We start from the raw sequence: 21,768 nt of genomic DNA on the forward strand, positions 1-21,768 counted from the left end.
CTGGGGCAGGTTTTCTCCGAGTACTTCGGTTTCCCCTGCCAATCTTCATTCCACCAATTGCTCCACAATCACCCTCACCTATCATCTGGGGCTGGTACAATAGGCCAGAAGTGGCCGCAGTACAAGGGACTTAGTCCCAACCCACTAGCAATAAAAAATAAGAATCTAAGCCACAATATTTGCCTGGTTGGGATGAGGAAAGCTGGTTTGGGTAGTGTCCCTCCTAACCCTTCCGACCGGGACGCTGCCGAAAAAGAAACGTGAGTAGCAACGACTTTACCGCAACGTTCTTCTCTCAGGGGAAACAGAAAGTAGTGTAACTGTATGAATTCCTATGCGATTTATTAATGTGAGCCCTCCTACCCAGCAGAATGTTTAGACCCCCAGATTTGTATTACTTTACTGCCTACGTAGATACCGTTATTATTATTTGGGGGGGGGGTAATAAACGTGATAGGATGGATTGCATCGGTCTGGCTCAGGATAGGGACCAGTTGAGGGCTCTTCTGGCCACGGTAATGAACCTTCGGATTCCATAAAATGCTGGGAAATTCTTGAGTAGCTGCAGAATTGGCGGCTCCTCAAGAAGGACTCAGCTCCATGAGTAAGTAAGATCCGTTGCTTGGCAACGGCTCGGTAAACACATTCCCACGGCAACAAATACGCAGGCAACAATCGGATAATTTCGGTTGTTGTACAACGCACTATAAATACAACAATAGAGGAAGAGGTGTTTTCTTTGTGGTTCGCATGTATGCATTGTTAGGCAACGGATGTGTTTTCTATGGATCCTCCTCGAGACTATATAATTAGTACAGAATCGAATGAAATGAGTCGTAGAACGAGGAAGAAGGGTTCGGCTGAAGATTGATTGTGATTAGGAGAGAGTTTAAAGAAGTTGTTAATAAATTCAATCATCCACTCCAAAACCCGTGATTATTAGTCATGCAACTCGTGACACTACTTAACTGACGACACTTAATGATTAATATCTTGGATAAAGTTCATACTGTAGTCACTCGCTGCAATTTTATCATTCCTTACGATTAATTTTTATTTAGAAACTCAGATTCCAAAGTTTCTGAAGTGCAACGTTTGTAGAACACCACTGTTTCTGATATTCTTAATATCGGTCAAGGATTTAGGAAGTTTATAAGTTTTGCTATATTGACGCTGATGCTTAAAAATAACGAGGTTGTAGGGTCTCCTTTATTTCTCGAAAGAACTCTAACTCGCCCTTGGAACGAATCAGAGGCAGACTTGTGGAGTCAGAACTGTGAAGTAAAGTGCTGATTCTGCAGATTTCCCTGCTTTTGTCAGCACTGAAACTAGTGTAACATATTTATATGCCTGCCAAAAAAATGTAATCAAAATAAGAAATCTCTCAGTACGTTGGAAGCTCAGAAGGGCATAATCTCAAACAGAAATGAACTGGAATGCTCGGGTTTCTTACTGAGTAACCGTACTCAGTAAACTGAACATGCTGTTTCCCGTTGTAAACATGACTGCATTTGGATAAACCGCTGATCGACCTCTCCAGCAGCCATTCCGAATGAAAATTAATCTAATTTATGAGACTATGAAGTTACATACCGGTCACAGTGGTAGCGCGGTCTAAGGCATGAACCGTCTTCGCTCGCTCTATCGCTTGGATCGTGGGTTCGAATCCATCTCAAGACATGGATATCTGTTTGCGTTGTTCTGTGTGTATGTAGCGGCCTTGCGACTGGCTGATCCCCCGTATAGGGTTTAGAAACTGAAAATAAACGGCCAAGATCCAAAGGGCTATAGAACCATAGAGAGAGATGAGGTTACATTCAAGAAATTAAACGTAATAAGACATAAAAATAAGAAGTTAAAATTTGCCACCGTATAGATTTCCTATTCAGAAATGTTCCATATGACTGAACTTTCAGTTTCTAAACGTAATTTTCAGCAACATGGTATTGTGGTTTCGAATTCCTCGAGGCACGGATATTTACCCATGGTTTTAGCTGCTGTTCCATAATAATTGAGAACATAGTGGGCCCAGTCTCACAGACATCAAGAGCTACATCTTATATGAAAAATAATACAGTAAATATGCACAGTAGATGGGTCCAATGGGAATGTATCCAGAAGAAGAGAAAGAAAAAGTGCACGGTAGTACTCATGTATTCTGACGTCATTATACACGTAACTTCTAAGAGACCATTAATCAAATCATTGTCAGCAAAATGTGAAGAACTTGAAAGGCGTTCTGGCGTTTCCTTAAGCCGTCAGCATTCTGGCGTCGTCCCTCCTTTTTATTAGAATATCTCTCTGTAATTCGTAAGTTTGTCATTATATTCAGGTCCTAAGGGAATGCATCCTGTTTTATCAATATATCGGTTTTTATATATCCGTCAACACAACAATCAAATAAAAGACTCACTTCCACAGTTGTGTCAACTGAGTTTATTTAACTTACGGTACAGTCGCACAACATGTTTCGGCTCTCACGGAGCCATCATCAGGCGATAGAGTATACAAAGTCACAATATATTGAATTGTAACTCTTATGGATCCATATTACAAAATGTCATGTATATTGTAAAATGATTTATAAAATTCAGTTGACAAAAATATAGAAATGAGTTGTTTATTTGAGTGCTGTGTTGACGGATATATAAAAACGAATAAATTATTTTCAGGTATTCATCCAATTATTAACTTTGGTCAGTTAAAATCCTTTTATATTCGAAATACTAACAATTTGCTTGCTCTTTATTCGCCATTTATTTTGTCCCAATTTTGCCAAAATTTTAACGGAAGTTAAAAAATATATTTTTTCCTCGTTTCTTTTGTATTTGCTTTTTATTGTCTTTTGCTCGGTATGGATGTGGGACTAATATCCTTTTCACAAAATAATTTCACTTAATTTTTAAGGAATAAGGCAATAATCCAGTATAACAAGGTTCAATAAATGATTAAATAATATAATTTCTTACATGCTGCAGTCCTATAGGACCATTTTCGGAGGATGCTATGATAAGAAGAGTCTGCTTATACGTAAATTAAAGTTATGCATTAGTAGTGCAGTTTCTATTGACGTTCACAGATCGATATATGATCTAACTTAACTCATCCCTTCTCATTCCGATTTTTGTATTAAACTGAAATTGACTGGCTAATGCCGAGGTCAACAAAACGTGGACTTTTACATCCACTCCCCAATACACCCTCATGACGTGGTGCTTAAAAGTTAAACACAGGAATAACTTTAGGAACCGAGTTAGCGTATTCGTTATAGCGACTGGCTACGGGCTGGACGACTAAGGAGTCGGAGTTCGAGTCTCGGTAGGGTCAAGAATTTTCTCCTCTCTACCTCGTTCAGACCGGCTCTGGGGCCCACCCGGCCTCCTATCCAATGGTTGCCAGGGGATCTTTTCTCGGAGGTAAAGCGGCCGGGGCGTGAAGCTCACCATTCACCAACTAGTGCCGAAGTCAAGAAAATCCGGATCTATACATCCACTCCCCCATACGCCTTCATGGCATAGTGCTTAATTAGTTAAGCACAGGGACAACTTTACCTTTACTTTTCTTTTAGTGGGTGTAATTATTCACCCCCACCTATTGCCGAGGTCAAGAAAATGTGGATCTTTACATTCAGCCCCATACGTCTTCATGGCATAGTGCTTAATTCGTTAAGCAAAGGGACATCTTTATCTTAATTATTAAATCCCACCCCTTAGCTTTTCTGACAGTTTTATGAACTGAACGGTGCCAGCCTGCCTTATGGAATTGATTGCGCTCAAATTAAGTACTTCAATATCTGTATGATTTTGAATCCCAAGTTATGTCTGTCTGATTAACTATATTGCTTACGAATTTCCCCGCCAAAAGACCTGTGCACCAGACACGCGTCATTTCAGTTCGTTGTTCGAAAAAATACCCCTCCTCCACGCCTCCTCAAACACTTCCTCTTCTTTGCTTTTCCTCCGGTCGTAATGAAAGCCTGGATTTAGGTGAAGGTTCTTTATGGTCGTTGCGCCTGTAAACAAGCAGCTAGAGAAAATATTTGCCAATCGTTCTGTATCTTGTTTGCTGTGACCACGTGTTTCTCAGCTCTGTCTGATGGGGCTACCAGTGCTCGGAATTAGAAACTCTTCTGCAGTGCCTGATTCTCCGAATTGAAACCTATAGACAAAACTACATGAAACAGAATTACGGTTTTTTTTTTATTTTTCTATCGCCCGGAATTCTAGGTAGTAGAGGACACGACGTTTCGGAAACGGGACATGTTTCCGTCTTCAGGCGAGGAAGGAAGACGCCTATTCGGTTGGACCCCTTAGAAAGAGCTAATCTCAATCACTGGACGTCATGTCCTCTATAATACCTAGAATTGAGCCCCCTCCAGAGCTCTCTATACAGTTCTCATTACCTCTGTCATTGCTTCATGCTCTGTGCTTTGTAATCTCTTTTCCCTCGTTACTCTTAACAGTACTGGCTGGGTGCGTAACACCACGAAGATCCATCCATGTTTTCTTGTTTTTCTTAAATACAGATATTTTCGCGAGATATTCATGTCGACGGTAGAGGCCTTGCGACGAGCTGATCACCCACCCAAGGAATCCTACCGAATGTGTAAGATCAAGAAAAACCGAAGTGAACGGAGAAGTTCATGGAGGTAGGCCTAGGCCCACTAGGGCTGTAGTGCCAAGGAAAAAAATCATGTCGACATTGTGTATACACATGTTTGTGTGCCGTGGTAAGTACTATTTGCATAGTTCTGTGTAAACTGGTGACCTCAAACAGACCACGGATATTGGATACATCTTGCACAATACAGGTTGTCTGGCAGCCATTGAGGGCCGTGCTCTGCCTGACATCCTGGACACGTTCCCGGTGTGAAATGTAATAGCCATATGAAGCCATTTATCGGCCAGCAACAAGGCTGAAGCAGAGTGACGTCAGTGTGCCAGACTTTCTTAGTGTACTAATCACGTGTACAAAGTGGGCCAGCAGTTCTATTAGAATTTGGCAGTTCCCAGAAAGAGGAAGAATAACAATATGGAGCTGTCGGCGCCGGGGGGATTTTGTTGCTGTGTATTTCAAAATAATATCTGGGATGTAATGTTCATGACTTTGAGTAACGCCATAAGGGTAACTTTCTTTTAAATCACAACCTTTTTGGACATTCTGATATTCTTGTCCATGGAAATAATGAGGAAGGTATAAAGACTTTTTTTAAGCTTCGTAAGGGCATCTTTATTGTTAGAACGAATATAGTAAAGTAAAGTCAAACTATCGTAATGTTGACTTTTCACTTTATTTCTCATGGCTTCGACCTGAAAACTTGTGAATTTAATACCTTAGGAATATTTATTCAAATCATTGTCTTTATTGTAATTTTTCCCCTTTGGTGCTACAGCCCCAATTTGGGCCTTGGCCTACCTCCATGAAACTCTCCGTTTCGCTTATGTTTGCTAGATCTTAGACATTCGGTAGGACTCCTTGGGTGGGTGATCAGCTCGTCCAAAAGCCTCTACCTGTAAACAAACACAGAAAATTGCACACACATATACAAACACTAAACATCCATGCCATGAGTGAGATTGGAATGCAAGATCCCGGCTTTCAAGCGAGCGAAGACAGTACATGCCTTAGTCCGCTCGGCTACCGTGACTGCTGCAATGCCTTAGTGGCGTCATAAAATGGGCTACGACCGCATTATCGCTCGTTGTTTGAGAAAAATCCGCTGAATGTGATACAGTATCATTAAACGACTTCCAAACTAACACAATTCTTGGTCATCCTAAAATTCACTACACCAGACTCGAGTGCGCATATAAAAATACATTATTATTTGTGCATTTGTGATGCTACGAATTGTGAAACAAGAGTTTTTTTTATTATTACTGTAGATTTTAGAAGACAAAATCTGAATTTCCAAGGGCCTTGATTTCGGGACAACAAAAACAGGATTGGTCTTCCAATTCCCAGACTTTCCGTTTCATTGTTTGCTGAAGATGTCATAATATTTGTACAGCAGGCTACAGCAACACACAGATTTCGGGGAAGAGAAATATACCCATCCAGTACAGGCGATATTTACTTACTAGGACACGAGGATAAGTAGACTCTAGTGGACCTGTTTCCACTCCACGTTAAGACGAGCAGTTATATATAGGACACTTCTAGCTTCACACAAGAATGGAAAATTTCGTCTTTACGGAAATAATTTCTGTGACCTCCTCTAAGTCTGAAGCTTCAATGCTAATAAGAGTTATGCCACTGTTTTGAGGCAATATATGCTTTTCATCTAGTGATATCTGGGATACTCCTCTGAAACGTCAGAAAACTCCACCAGGCTTCAAAATAAGTAGAGTAAAGTAAAGCTATCTCTGTAAGAAACCGTGAAGACCCATAGGGTTGTGAGACGTTGAGGGTCCCACACTATCTAGACAATCGGCTCAAAGATGGTGGTAAGGTTGTCAGCCGCGCTTTACTACCCAGGAAAATTATTTAATTAATGCCTAGTACTCATTTCTGTTAGAGGCTGAGTCTACCCCAGGGCCATAGTGCGGCTGGAAGGATTAGGTCAGTTGAAAAGAATCCAGTGACCTCATCGGGACTTGAACCCGCGACCTTCCGGCTTGTAGCATAGCCCCTCAACCAACTACAGTAATAATTTTAATTGTATTTCATTAACAGCACAACACCATGGTGGCCGTTAATAATACGAGTGTATGTTTTTTCTCATTTCATTTATTTTTGTACGATTAGTAAATTTTAAAGAATACTGACAAATCCAAAAGATTTAAATCGAATCAATGCAAACAAAAAATTACATTTTCCGCATATTTTTCTGAGATCCGGAGTGACAGTTTTGTTTAAAAAATTGTTAATTATTTTCCGAAATGAAATATACAAATTGACGGACAAACACGGCCTTTTCACAATAATATAATTATTATGTTTATGGAAATTATCCATCGTCCTGTTTTTTATTTAAAACAACGTTTCGGAAACTAAATTCTGTCTCCGTCTTCAGGCATAACCTACTCAACCGAGTCCTATCGTTAGATCTAGAGCTGATATCCGGAGATAGGGACTAGCTCTATTGATTGAGCCCAACATAATATGTTCCACCTGAAGACGGAGACAAAATCAGTCTCCGAAAAATATTGTGTTTTAAATAAAGCAGGACAGTAGATAATGTCCAGAAACATAATAATTGTATTAATATAACATCACCACAAACTTTTAGATCTCTCCGTAATAAGTTTCAATTCTTCTATATCTTCAGCAGTCCTTACCTGGTAACGGCTTCCAACAGTGTAGATTCCGAAGCTTCCGTATTCATGTCGGTACCGTCTGACTACTGTCTCGCATCTCCTCATGTCCGCAACTCATGGTGTCAACAGCCATAACTACTCACTGGCTCCCCTGGCTGGGAACTACTGACGGCAACTCTGGACAGGTTAGTCAGAGTCAGACTTACTTTACGACTGGCGGTTTACCGCCAATCAGTTCATCTTGGTTCCAAGCCCCTTGAAGCTCACGACATTTTTTTTTCGGTCATTTGCCTCGGCTTCTGTCACTATATAGCCTCGGAGCGGACCTAATAGGAAACACCGCTCAGAACAGTTCTTCTGTTGTCGTGGGCCGATGCCTAGGGATGACTTACTTGTTTATCAAACCGTTTCCACGCAACAGAAAATGTTTATGAAGTCATGTCACGGTATAATAGTTTGATGATTGGTGTTTTGGACACTGCGCGTTATTCTAATCTTTTTTCTTGAAACTGCAAAGTTTCGGAGGCTTTTCTTTTCTTCATGAGATCGTAGGGCAAAGTTAGGAATGCTACTCTGTTGGGCCCCGTGGGCTAGCGAATATCATACCCTGCCAGGGTCCTTCGCGAGAAAATGGCATTTCTCCAGCTTCTCTAGTTTTTCTTTCCGTTATACACAGAAGTCTACCTTTGGAATATTTCTTGAGGTATGTTAATGCAGTCCATGTCCTGACTTTTCTCTCAGATGTATATTAATGTAATCCCGTCTACGTCTCTGGTTCTCTTATTCTATAACTTCCCATAAGGTTTTACATATAATTTTGTGTATAAGACGTAAGTTGTTAATTGTATTGGATCATTTATCTTATCCTTCTTTTAATCTGCCTGTTTGTACAAATTATGCAACTCCTCATGTAGTTTCTCTGTCTTCCTATTACAGTAGGCGTCAGTCTGCTTGTACCGGTTCTCACGGTCTCTTCGCTTGCGGATTTCTTATTTTTCATTCTACCCTGAAGATGGAGGCGATACGTTCCTCCAAAACATCGGTTAACACCACATCTACACGGTGCCATATCTCAGAAGACTGCTTACTTCGTAGTCACAGCCGTAAAAACCTCAAATCTTACATGAATCTATGTTAGCTGTTTAGTGAAAACTTGAAGCTAATCGCTGAGTGTCCTAAAAACGTATAAAACAATTTATGGACGTTGAAAATCTCCTGTTTTTAGAATGGAGGTCGAGAACCAGCAACCCAACCCAGTGACGTCACAAAGAGGTACCACGTGACGTTTTCCCTGCATGTTAGTTCACCTCAGTTCACTCGACTGACCTCACCAAAAATTTCGCTCAATGTTAAGAAGTCGAAGCAAATGGCTTGACCTGACCTTTCAACGTAACTTCTTTCGTGATGTCTTCAAATCCCCTCTCTCGCTGCCGGATTGTCCACCCTTCGCCCTTTCGTCCTCCTTTCTGTCGGCTGCCGGATAGTATGTCGCTTCAGTCCCTTCTTTTGTGTCTCTGTTGCTGGATTGCTCCGATGTTCTTCATCTCCGCCAGTACCGGGTGCCTCTGTGGGCTTTACCCGGCGAGTATTATCGGAGAGCAATCTCTCTTGCTGATGGCGAATGTGCGTTCAGCCATTCCTACACCATTTTCTATCCTACTTCTGGGTAGTGCGTTGCTTATTGGGTTAAGTACGCTTCGAACTGTGTGACTTGTGAACCATCGAATGTTTGTGACTGACGAACAGGAAAATATGCGACAACAAATGGTCATGTAATATTTTAAACCTTTCAGATTTCAGCCAGACACTCGCTGAAGTCACATTTCGGTTCACCATAGGAGTACGCGGTAGCATAGTTGGTTGAGGCACTATGCTACACGCCTCAAGGTCGCGAGTTCGATTCCCGATGAGAACTTTTCAGTTTACGGAATCCTTCCAGCCTCACTATGGCCCTGGGGTCAACTCAGCCTCTAACAGAAATGAGTACCAGGAATATTTTGGGAGGTAAAGGGCGGCCGGCGCGTAAGGCTGACAACCTCACCGCCATCTGTGAGCCGATTGTCTAGAGAAAGTGTGGGAGTCTCGACGTCTCACAACCCTGTGGACCTCCACTGCCTGTTACAGGGATACCTATGCCTTCTGCTGAACCATTAATCTTGTAGTCAGAAGATGGGGAAGATTGTGCGTCGTGTGTTGATATATGTGAATGCGCTCTGTAAGCATTAGCCCAGGCCAGGCCATAGCTCAAGCGGTTAGTCGCTGGCTTCCAACCGTGGCGACCCGGGTTAGATCCCGGGTCTGGTGAAGTGGGATTTGTGGTGGACAAAGTGGCGCTGAGACGGGTTTTCTCCGAGTACTTCAGTTTCCCCTGCCAATCTTCATTCCACCAATTGCTCCACAATCACCTTCACCTATCATCAGGGGCTAGTACAATAAGCCAGAAGTGGCCGCAGTACAAGGGACTTAGTCCCACCTCACAAGCATTAAAATAAAAGCATTAGCCCAAAATTTAAAAATCACTTTGCTGTTCAGGGTCGGTGTCACGGAGACAATTTGGACCTGGTCTTGAAGGTTATAGGTGAAGTTATCTCTGTCCCTGTCCATTAAAGGCAAGTTTCACTTGTTTATAGATTTTCATATATGTTTCATATTTATAACATTTTATTATGTAGGTCTTCATTAGAAGTTTTTACATGGAAGTTAAAGTTCGTTGTGATTTCTTAGTGTAGAGCACAGAGACATAACTGTTAAGTCGAGTGTCCTGTTTTTACGGGCCGCTGAGCTCTTCATGTTATTTGTTATTAACAGAAATACATGTTGAATCACAAGTCACAGAATTTCGAAATGTCAGACTTCATGCTTGTTTTGGAGTTGTGATACGCTCCAGCGGGGTAGGGGGAAGGAGAAGGGAGAAGAGGAAGTTTCAGCGAGAGAGGAGAGTTCGCACCTAACAGATAAACACCAAAAAGACAAACTTCAAAAAAAAAAAAAATAAATTATAAACTTTTTAAATCAATGGAATTCAGTGACCGTAAATTCAATTACAGAGATAATTAATTTAACCCAAAACATTTTCAGAATACCACGCTAGTGTAAAAGTCCTGATTGTGTTTTCCTATTAGTTATGAGATGAATCGTCGCACAAAATGATATTAGGACCCCCCTCGCTTTTCTTCTTACTCCTTGTTATGCACTGTACTTTTCATCTGTACACGGTCATAATCGCCCTGTCGCTTTACCCCAAGTGAAAGTGCCCGCTCTGCCCATTATATACGAGACTGGGTTGCCGGGAAACAATTCCCGGCCGTCTTAGCATATAGCCCGTCACTATACCGACTGAGCTATCCCGGTTCATGTTTTACTACTACTTACTTACTTACTTACTCATGGAGCTGAGCCCTTCTTGGGAAGCCGCCAATTATGTAGTTACTCAAGAATTCCTCAGTAGTTTATGGAACCCGAAGGTTCGTTACCGTGTTCACAGGAGCCCTCCAGTGTTCCCCATCTGATGTTCCCCATACAATCCATATCATGCCATCCAATCATATCTCTGTAATATCCATTTTAATATTGTTCACTTACCTACGTCTTGGTCTTCCAAGTGGTCTCTCTCCTTCTGGTTTTCCCACCAATATCCTACATGCGTTCCTCTTCTCCCCCTTTCATGTTACATGCCCTGCCCACCTTATCGTCTTTGACTTGATCATTCTAATTCTACCACTATTACACCTGCTGCTGCTAAATAATGCCCCGAGAACGAGGTCTGACGGAAGTATTTTCTTGAACTTCTTGGCCCACGGCTCGAATCCTGCCCGTAGGCTGGATTTATCCGTATCTTTCTCTTGTATCGATATGTGTATTTGGATGCTTTGTGATCGACTCATCTCCTATTCCGGTTCCTCTCATGGTTTTCTGCATACATCTTCTGTGAATATCTCGTCTCCCGTCTTTTATCTTATTGTTGATTTAATCTTCCCAATAATGGTAGTAGCAAAGATTGCGTTCAAGTCCAAAGCCCTGTCCAACAGTTAGTAGTTTTCTTTTACACTTAGAAGATGTTAGTCCTCCGAGTCCTCAAGCTGGAGGACTACCAATTGTTCTCTCTGTTCCAGTATTTCTTTAACATATTCGCAACTAGCTCCTTTGCGCAAACTGAGGACGCGTCGTGCCGTAATGACAAGAGACTTACATATCGTGAGCGTAGGTAATGTAGAAAAAGAAGGTAATGCTATTCTTGTAGCAGACTGTGGAGGCCCATAGGGTTGTGAGACGTCGAAGATCCCACATATTCTGTAGACAATCGGCTCACAGATGGCGGTGAGGTTGTCAGTCTAACGCATCGGCCGCCTTCTACCCCTAGGAAGATTCATGGTACTCATTTCTCTTAGAGACTGAGTGAACCCCAAGGTCATAGTGTGGCTGGAAGGATTAGGTAAATCGAAAAAAAAAAAAAATCCAATGGCCTAATCGGGAATCGAACCCGATACCTTCCGTCTTGTATCGTAATGCCTCAACCAGTTACACTACCGCACCAAAATGTAATTAGTATCCTCATGAACATAAAGACACCGAAATTAAGGGGCTGCTAAGTGACGGATTCAGAGCATGCAGACGTTTACTTTAATTTACACTCTCCCCTTGTTAGAGCAGTTCGGAGGTGATAAACCTTCGTTGAGTTGCTTTCCTTTCTCTTGTGCCAGTATTGGTAAACGTCACGTGAACACCAAAGGCCTCTTGTTTTGGGGAATGTTCTTACGTGGAATCATACAGAGCCAGAAGCGCTGTTCCTACATGCAGTGTAATTAAGGCAGAAGCAGCAAGACTCCAATCTGATCATGTTTTCTCTCCATATTACGTTAGTTGGAACACCGCAGTGCGGGTTTGCGGTATTGTGTCTCTCTCAGGAGAATTTCGGAGGGATGCGCGGACTCTTGTTACCAATTGCTTCATTCATATATGCCCCTTCATATTACAATAAAGTTTATACTACCCGCAGAGCTAGAAATTTGATATCTTGCATCCTGTAGAGATAAAAACGGAAGGTGTTGATGTGCATAGCGATAACCCTCGAGACCTTTTCTCTGTTTGTGTAAGCACTATGAGATTTTGTGATATTTGAGGAGTTTTGTGGCGGTGACTACTGTCTTCTGGTATGTGATGCCGTGTACTCTGGTAATTCGTTACTAACGTTATGGGAAAACTGCGGCCTTCATCTTCAGAGTAGCAGCTGGAAGCAATAAATTAGTCCGAAACGTTGGTAACGATATACAAGACTATACGGCATCGCAACCCATAAAACTAATATTTATGGCGAGTAACAAGTAGTAATGTTCTTAAGAATAGAAAGATATGAGAGTCATTCTACTGCATCGGTATTAATCCATGTTCGGGGTTTGGATTCACAACATGATTTCAATCTACTTTTAGGCGTTTTAACTGAATTTATTTTCAGTTTTTTAGTGATTTTTTCTGTGTATTTTAAATAGGATAATTAACTTTGATATCTCAATAGGTGTAGGAGCTGGACTGTGGGCTGGACGACCAAGGAGTCGAGGTTTGATTCCCGGTAGAGTTAAGAGACTTTTTTTTTAATTCGTTTAGTGGAGGGGTGGAGTCCAACTGTGTCCATTCGGCACGGCGGCCACTGATTGGCCTATTGTAGCCTGCCCCGGGTGATTATGATGATGGAGAATTTGGTGGAATGAAGATTGGCAGGGGAAACCGTAGTACTAGGAGAAAACCCGCCCCAGCGACACTTTGTCCACCACAAATCCCACTTGATGAGACCCGGGATCGAACCCGGGCCGCTTAAGAGACTTCTCTCATCCGTAAAGTCTATACATGTGGTTCTCAACCTTGGTGAGACCGCGGACCTTACATTCATTTCTATAAGACGAGGGTCCGACGGTTGAGAGACACTGGTCTAGACCAGCTCTGGAGCCCACGCAGCCTCCTGTACAACGTACACGGAAGGATGTTTCCTCGGAGGTAAAGTGACAGGGACGTGAAAACGACCACTCACCTCCATCTAATGCAGAGGTTAAGAATGGTACAGCTATACCTCCCATCATACATCTTCAAGGGGTGGTGCTTAATTCATAATCGCAGGGATAACTTTACCTTAAATAACTTTCTAACTTAGCAACCAACATTCCTGTAGTTTAGCTTAAAGTTTTTTTTCCTTGGCACTACAGCCCCAGTGGGCCTAGGCCTACCTCCATGAACTTCTCCGTTCACTTCGGTTTTCCTAGATCTTACACATTCGGTAGGACTCCTTGGGCGGGTGATCAGCTCGTCGCAAGACTTCTCTACCTGTACACAAACACAGAAAAACGCACACAAACATCCATGCTCTCAGTGGGATTCGAACCCACGATCCCGGCTTCCGAGCGAGCGAAGACAGTGCATGCCTTAGACCGCTCGGCTACCGTGACCGGCAGCTTAAAATTTTAGTAAGGCTAATAACAAAGTTCATCATTGAACCCGAACTTGAGCCAGCTTCATTCACCTTCCATCCTACGATTCTTCTCCCGTGGCCTTCTTGGTCTTACAAGTAACTATTTCCCAAATGGCCTCGCCATAGCTCAAGTGGTTAGTCGCTGGTTTCCCACCGCGGCAGCCCGGGTTCGATCCCGGGTCTGGTCAAGTGGGATTAGCGGTGGACAAAGTGGCGCTGGGGCGGGTTTTCTCCGAGTACTTCGGTTTCCCCTGCCAATCTCCATTCCACAAAATTCTCCATCATCATAATCACCCGGGGAAGGTACAATAGGCCAATCAGTGGCTGCCATGTCGAGTGGACCCGGCTGGACTCCACCCCCCACTAAGTGAAAAAAAAAACTATTTCCAAAGATATTTCCCCAACAAAATTCTGTATATATTCCTTGTCTTCCTCATACTAGTTAGTTCACAAACCTTCATAACCTCCTGGATTTTACTGTTCCAACAATTTTGCTCTGCTGTATAAATTAGGAAAGTCCACCACAGTCTGATGGATACGAACTTATTTCAAATTTGAGTCCTTGAATATATAAGAAAAATCGATTTGTGTTGATTTGGAACAGCTTCCCTAACTTTCGGTCACCTATATTCTTTTCCGATTAGTTTGACATCCTATAAACGAGAGCGGTATATTCACTCAGAATTTCCCTTCAGTACGTAAGAATGTTGTAGCCTCTTAAGGAAGCACGTAAAGCTTTTACTATTTAGTATGTCAAGCAAGCGGACTCAAAGAAATTCGTCTCTAGAGGCTCCATTATTTTCCATTACTCCCTTTTGTACATCCGTCTACCTTCACTTCTCATTTCTCCCCCACTTTTCCATCTCATCACTCACTTTGACCAATGACCAACCATCTCGGAGTGCCAGTATTCCACAGAGAGTTACGTCTGATCTCTTTTCCAATTCTACGACAGTGTAAATCAGGGAAGTCCGCAGTTTCTTCGCTCGCCCCCATAGGCTGTAAGCGAACCAATTTCATTCACCCAACTTTTGCGTTTACCGGTCGTAGGTACGTATACAACAGTTATATGAGACACGAACTTTAACCCTTGTCTGCAGCCATAGCTACGTATATAACTATATATGAGGTAATGTGACATTACGCCCGAAAACCAGAATAGATGTTCATTGCTAGGCAACAACTCGGTAAACAGATTTCCTGCGGCAAAGAATACGCAAGAAACAATCGAGTAACTTCCATTACTATGCAACAGCTCTTTAAATACACCTTTCCAACAATAGAGAGGCTGTGTTCTCTGCGTGGTCCGTGCAAAGTGGTGATAAAGAACAGTTAATTTGAGAAGATTCTTGAGTTTCGAGATGACAGCCTGCCAGGACATGAGCTTGGGAGCAGAGGAATTGAATTTGGAATTGCAGAATAGTGGCAGGAAAGGGATCAGGCTGTGAAAAGAAAACTTCATGTGTGATTTGAAGTACAGTGAAACTGTTATAAATCCGTTGCCAGAATACGACTAGTGAAGACTGAGAAGCCTAGTGCCTGTGTAACGGTGAACTATAAAGTGTGTAGATGAGCGGGAGCACTGTATTGTTTGCAGTCCTGAGTTGTGTGGATCACTCACTTATTCATGGAGCTGAGCCCTTCTTGAGAAGCTGCCACTTGTGCAGCTACTCAAGAACGTCCTCCAGCCCGCCACTATCCCAACTGCAGACATAGGTATGTATGTAACGCAATATGAGAATGATATTGCCGTTATCTGAAATTAAAAAAAAAATACCGGAACTAGGTCTGCATTGAAGGGAATTAGAGAAAGATGCGAGGTCTGACCTCACAGGGGCTCCAACGCAGATTCACGGTGTTGTTACCCTTTGGTCGCGCCATAGCTCAAGCAGTTGGTCGCTGGCTTCCCACCGCGGCGGGCCGGGTTCGATCCCGGGTCTGGTCAAGTGGGATTTGTTGTGGACAAAGTGGCGAGTACTTCGGTTTCCCCTGCCAATCTTCATTCCACCAAATTCTCCATCATCATAATCACCCGGGGCAGGCTACAATAGGCCAATCAATGGCCGCCGTGCCGAGTGGACCCAGTTGGACTCCACCCCCCACTAAGCGAATTAATGAAAGTTGTATTTAAAGGTGGATGAAAGAAAGAATGGGATATAAATAAGGACGGAAGAGCGATAGTTGTTCTGATAGGGCTCATTTTTCCGACAAATTATCTGTATTAAAATAATATGTGAATTAGCATTTATTTTTTATAGTTTATTTCCTTATGTTGATTACCTGTTGTTACTCCCAAATATGTTTAGGTAATACAGAATCATTTTCAAGGGGTACACCATATTAAATGAAACTATACAATTCATATACGTTAATCCTGCCGGTCACGGAAGCCGAGCGGTCTAAGGCATGCACTGTCTTCGCTCGCTCGGAAGCCGGGATCGTGGGTTCGAATCCCACTCAGGACATGGATGTTTGTGTGCATTTTTCTGTGTTTGTGTACAGGTAGAGGCCTTGCTACGAGCTGATCACCCGCCCAAGGAGTCCTACCGAATGTGTAAGATCTAGAAAAACCGAAATGAACGGAGACGTTCGTGGAGGTAGGCCTAGGCCCACTGGGGCTGTAGTGCCAAAGGAAAATACGTTAATCCTTCGTTATAACGGACTAATGGGGGGGGGGGGCAGGATTTCCGTTATCGCCCATATCCGCTCTAACCCAATGAAGGTGTATTTACAGAAGTACGCCATACGATGCATAGCCATCACATGCAATAAACATAGAAATGGAAAATGTGATTAGGTTAAGGCTTATATATTGGGGCTCTTTTTCATTCTAAATAATTTTGTAACTAGAAAAGTTTTTAGTGCCTCAACACCTATAAAAGTCACAATTGTACACATCTAGATTTTGTCCATCATATTAGAAAACCTTTATTTCCGGGTCTGTTTTAACGCTGGTTTATTTTGTAAGCAAATACAGGATATAAAAATAGTTGTACCCAGTACTTCACTTACCAATAGCTACTGCGAAACCGACCCCTCAGAGATAAGTATGAGTCAGGAACAGACAAAATAACACATATCATAAAAAAGTAAAGCTATCCCTGTAACAGGCCTTGGAGACCCATAGTGTTGTGAGACGTCGAGGCTCCCACGTTTTCTAGACAGTCGACTCACAGACGGCTGTGAGGTTGACACCCTTATACGCCGGCCGTCCCTTACTCTCCAGGAAGATTCTTGGTACTCATTTCTGTTAGAGGCTGAGTCGACACCAGGGCCATAATGCGGTTGGAAGGATTTTGTCAATTGAAAAATCCAGTAACCTCACCGGGATTCGAAACAGCTACCTCCGCCTTGTAGCATAGTGCATCAACCAACTACACTACCGCGTGTCCCAACATTGGGAATTACACTGACTGCGGCCTACATAATGCATTTTTAACATAATATTTGTTTTCACCTTTCATAAGTAATTTATGACTCATATATTTTGAATAATTTATTTCTTTTGAAGTTTGCTTTATAATGGCACACCATGAAAATAATCTTGTATGACCGGAAGGCGTTTGGGTTTTAAGAACATGTAATCAACATAAGGAAATAAACTACTGTACATTGACTTAGACGGTAGTTTGCATCGTGTTTTAAAGGTCGCTGTACTTTACATTTCACAGAAACGGGACTTTTTAGCTTTGTACGAAAGCATCTTGACCCTTTGTATCACTCGTATATGTCAGGAAAGTTCTTCGCATAGCTAGCTTAAAATTCAGCACAGATTGTTCGCCTTTCTGTATACGCTTAACAGTCGCAACAAAGAAATATTACAACACAGCGTGACATGTAAATAACTTAAACACTTTCTACCTTCTCTTGTTTTTACTGCACCTATTCCCTGTTTCCCTGTTTTGAAATGAAAATTTACCTCTCTCGATGTCATCCTTTTACTGGAGCTGCGCTTACAAGTATAAATGTTAAAGTTTATGGAATTAGTCCTTTCTTCATATCTCCTAGCAAATTAGCGCTCACCGGCAGTATCAAGAGACGGAATGGCGGAAGAGATGCTGCAACACGTGACGCACCTCTAAACTTTACTCACAAACTGTACACCTTCAGTTAAAGAACAGTTTGTATAAACTGCGACGCACGTAAACTGATTCATGCTGAGAAGGAAGAATTCAAAATTAACTTTGGTTCATAACACGCTTATCATACGTACTAGGAGCCGGGAGAGCGTAATTAGTATAGAGACTGGCTAAGGGCTGGACGACCGAGGGGTCGGTGTTCGAGTCCCTGTAGCGTCAAGAATTTTCCCTTCTCCAAATCGTCCAGACCGACTCTGGGGCCCACCAAGCCTCCTATCCAATGGGTACCGAGGACTCTTTCCCCGGGATAAAGCGGCCGGGCCATTAAGCTGACCAGTCACCTCCAGCTTGTGCCGAGGTCAAGAGAATGTGGATCTATACATCCACTCCTCCATACGCCTTCATGCTGTACTGCTTAATTAGTTAAGCACAGGGACAGCTTTACTTATTTTTCTCTGGCGCTACAACCTCAATTTGGACCTTGGCCTACCTCCATGAAACTCTCCGTTTCACTTCGGTTTACTGGCTCTCATACATTCGTTAGGACTCCTTGGGCGTGTGATCAGCTCGTCGTAAGGTCACTACCTGTAAGTAAACACAGAAAAACGCACACACAAATAATAAACATACATGCCCTGAGTGGGATTCGAACCCACGATCCCTGTTTCCGAGCGAGTGAAGACAGTGCACGCCTTAGACCGCTGGGCTACCGTGGCCTTCGTTGTTATGCATTGCTCGTCTACATTCCTTGATGTGTGTTTTGTGCAGGAAATGCATGAAATGATCGCATGTTTCTACTGGAGAACCGCTTCAAGGATGTTTATGAAACCTGATATTGTAATTCGTTGCAAAGTATGTAGAGCCATTTGCATCTTCATAAAGACTGACACCATATAATTATAGCGCACTTACATAAGGCTATATTACGCATGTGGAAACTGTGTGTACCGATCCGAATTGCTTTGTATGGAAAGACAGCCTTATGGCATCGTCATCTCCATGTGTGATTCATTTATGAAATAAATTATGCATTTTAATGAAACGTGTTATGAATACTGTGTATGTGTGTATGCGGTTTAATCTTTGTACTTCATAATTTCCTGCTCTCAGTACCTTTTAATAATATCAAGATTAATGCTGTGAACTTGTAAGTTAGGATGTACTTTTTTTAATGCTAGTGGGGAAGGACTAAGACCCTTGTACTGCGGCCACTTCTGACCTATTGTACCAGCCCCAGATGATAGGTGAGGGTGATTGTGGAGCAGTTCGTGGAATGAACATTAGCAGGGGAAACCGAAGTACTCGGAGAAAACCCACCCCAGCGCCACTTTGTCCGCCACAAATCCCACTTGACCAGACCGGGGATCGAACCCGGGCCGCCGCGGTGGGAAGCCAGCGACTAACCGCTTGAGTTAAGGCGCGGCCTAGGATGTACATTAATGCCACTTAATGCAGAGTCCGGAAAATTGGCTTGATAATAATAGACCTTGGAGTGTTGTAACTTGTATTGAGTTGTTATAGTTGCTTCTTTTCGTAGAAGGTTAAAGCCTAACAACGGACTGTTATATGCGCAATATCTATGCGTAGCATCCAAATTTAGGCTAAAACTAAATGAACAATTGCCTGTGAAGATTTGTTGAAAGAAATAACATGGACATACTCATTGCATATTTAATATAGAGTTCTGTCTGCTGGGACATTAACGCCATGTGGTCCGTCGAAAGTCAACCGACGTTTCTGAGGAATATGTGTACTTCATCTTCAGCGTCGAAGAGTAAGCCAAGCAAAAAAGAATCTTAAAGAACATAGCAAGGAGATATGTACTTGATACTTGCTGATTTCTTGTTGTGTAGTCTGTTGAAAGTTAACTGACGTTTCGGAGGAACATATCGCCTCCATCTTCAGGGTAGTAGAATAAACCAAGCAAGAAACCAGCATGAAGCATATTGCAAGCTGAGCTCTTCTTGCTACCTGCTGGTATTCTGCTGTCTGTCTGCAGATTTGTACACTGAAGATGGTGATACGTTCCTCCGAAACGTCGGTTCATACAAATTATATACGGCGTCACATGCCAGAAGAAGGCACTCTTCATAGTCACCGCCGTGAAAACCTCAAATCTTACATAGGTGGAAGTAATATGTTAGCTTCAAGTTCCGTCTCTTTTAGTCGTCTTACCAAAACATAAAGCAAAGTATTATCTCAGAACTTAAGACCTGTTCCAACGGCACATAACGCAATCTGCATAAGCCTTCCAGATGTAATGATTCATTCATTCATTCATTTATCCTCCTGTTGCTACAACTCAAGTATAGGGCATCCGTGAAACGCTTTGTTTCACTTCTGTCCCTCAATCTTTAGACAGTCGTTATGACACTTTAGACGGGGGATCAGCCCGTTGCAAGGCCGATACCTAACACAAACACAACCTAATCGTGGTGAAACATCCATGCTTCGAGTGTGGTTCGAACCAGCGATCTCAGTGTTCGAGCTGGCGAAGGTATTAATGTAATGATTTTTTTTTCCTTGGCACTAGAGCCCCAGTGGGCCTAGGCCTATCTCCATGAACTTCTACGTTCACTTCGGTTTTTCTAGATCTTACACATTCGGTAGGACTCCTTGGGCGGGTGATCAGCTCGTCGCAAGACCTCTCTACCTGTACACAAACACAGAAAAACGCACACAAACATCCATGCCCTGAGTGGGATTCGAACCCACGATCCCGGATTCCGAGCGAGCGAAGACAGTACATGCCTTAGACCGCTCGGCTACCGTGACCGGCAATATAATGATTACTCTGCACGTAGTGCACGTACTGGCACATCTCGTCTCGTTTCCCGCTAATGTGGAGTAGTTCCCAAGGTGAAGTGATTATCTGAAACACCTTGAATGTGGGATGGCATTTCGATGTAAATTTACTTATTAATATAGAGTTTCCTTTTACGATTTCTGCTAGAAACTTTTACAAATTGGCTATAGCATTTATCTGAAAACGGTGATTGCTTTGTCCATCCCTCCGCTGCGGAATTCATAAAGCGGCAGAGGATGTTTAGCTCTTGGTGTACAAAGCGTGTACAGCATTGCGACATGTGTTCCCAACGGCACAAGTTTTATAAGAGATGGGAAGGGGGCGGGTAAAACTAAGGCCATCACCACAAAAGGGAGAGGTTTGCGTTCATTAATAGTAAATCGCCCCATCCTGGTTTGTGTTCAAGTAGAAGTCTGCTCCCCAAATGTTCATAATTAACGTATACAGTTCCAGTCTTAACATATCGTAAAGATTTAATTATGTTCCCTCGTAGAATTGTATTAAGTGTAGTTTATTAGGCATTTTGGTTTGACTAATATTTAAATTGTTTGTATCTTACGAGTTACAATTTTTTACGATAAAGAGTCTTGTTAAAGCATCGGTGTTGGATGTAGTTAATTCAAATAAAGGCCACGCCATAACTCAAGCGGTTAGTCGCTGGCTTCTCACCGCGGCGGCCCGGGTTCGATCCCGAGTCTGGTGAAGTGGTATTTGTGGTGGATTAATTGGCGCTGGGGCAGTTTTTCTACGATTACTTCGGTTTCTCCTGCTAATCTTCATTCCACCAATTGCTCCACAATCACCCTCACATATCATATGGGGCTGGTACAATAGGCCAGAAGTGGCCGAAGTACAAGGGACTTAGTCCCGTCCCAGTAGCAATAAAAAAAATAAAATTATAACCACTTCGTCATAATAATACGTGTATATCGCCAAGGCAGATGAAGAGCCGGTCTGTTAAAACAATAAAAAATGTTGGGGTGAAGTATATAAAGATTTCCAAAAATTAGTTCTGGAATGCTTAAAAAAATTTAAATTCGCATAGTGGGGGGTGGAGTCCAGTTTGGTCCACTCGGCACGGCGGCCACTAATTGGCCTATTGTACCTGTCCCGGGTGATTATGATGATGGTGAATTTGGTCGAATGAAGATTGGCAGGGGGAACCGC

General features: G+C 42.6%; 1 long non-coding RNA gene across 1 annotated transcript in view; it reads left to right on the forward strand.

The window, feature by feature from the left end:
- Window positions 1–21,768, forward strand: part of LOC117282225 — a 412,080-nt gene that overhangs the window by 266,075 nt on the left and 124,237 nt on the right. The gene's annotated exons all lie outside the window — the stretch shown is intronic.

This window comes from Cryptotermes secundus, unplaced genomic scaffold (assembly GCF_002891405.2).
Source record: "Cryptotermes secundus unplaced genomic scaffold, Csec_1.0 scaffold159, whole genome shotgun sequence".
Lineage (NCBI taxonomy): Eukaryota > Metazoa > Arthropoda > Insecta > Blattodea > Kalotermitidae > Cryptotermes > Cryptotermes secundus.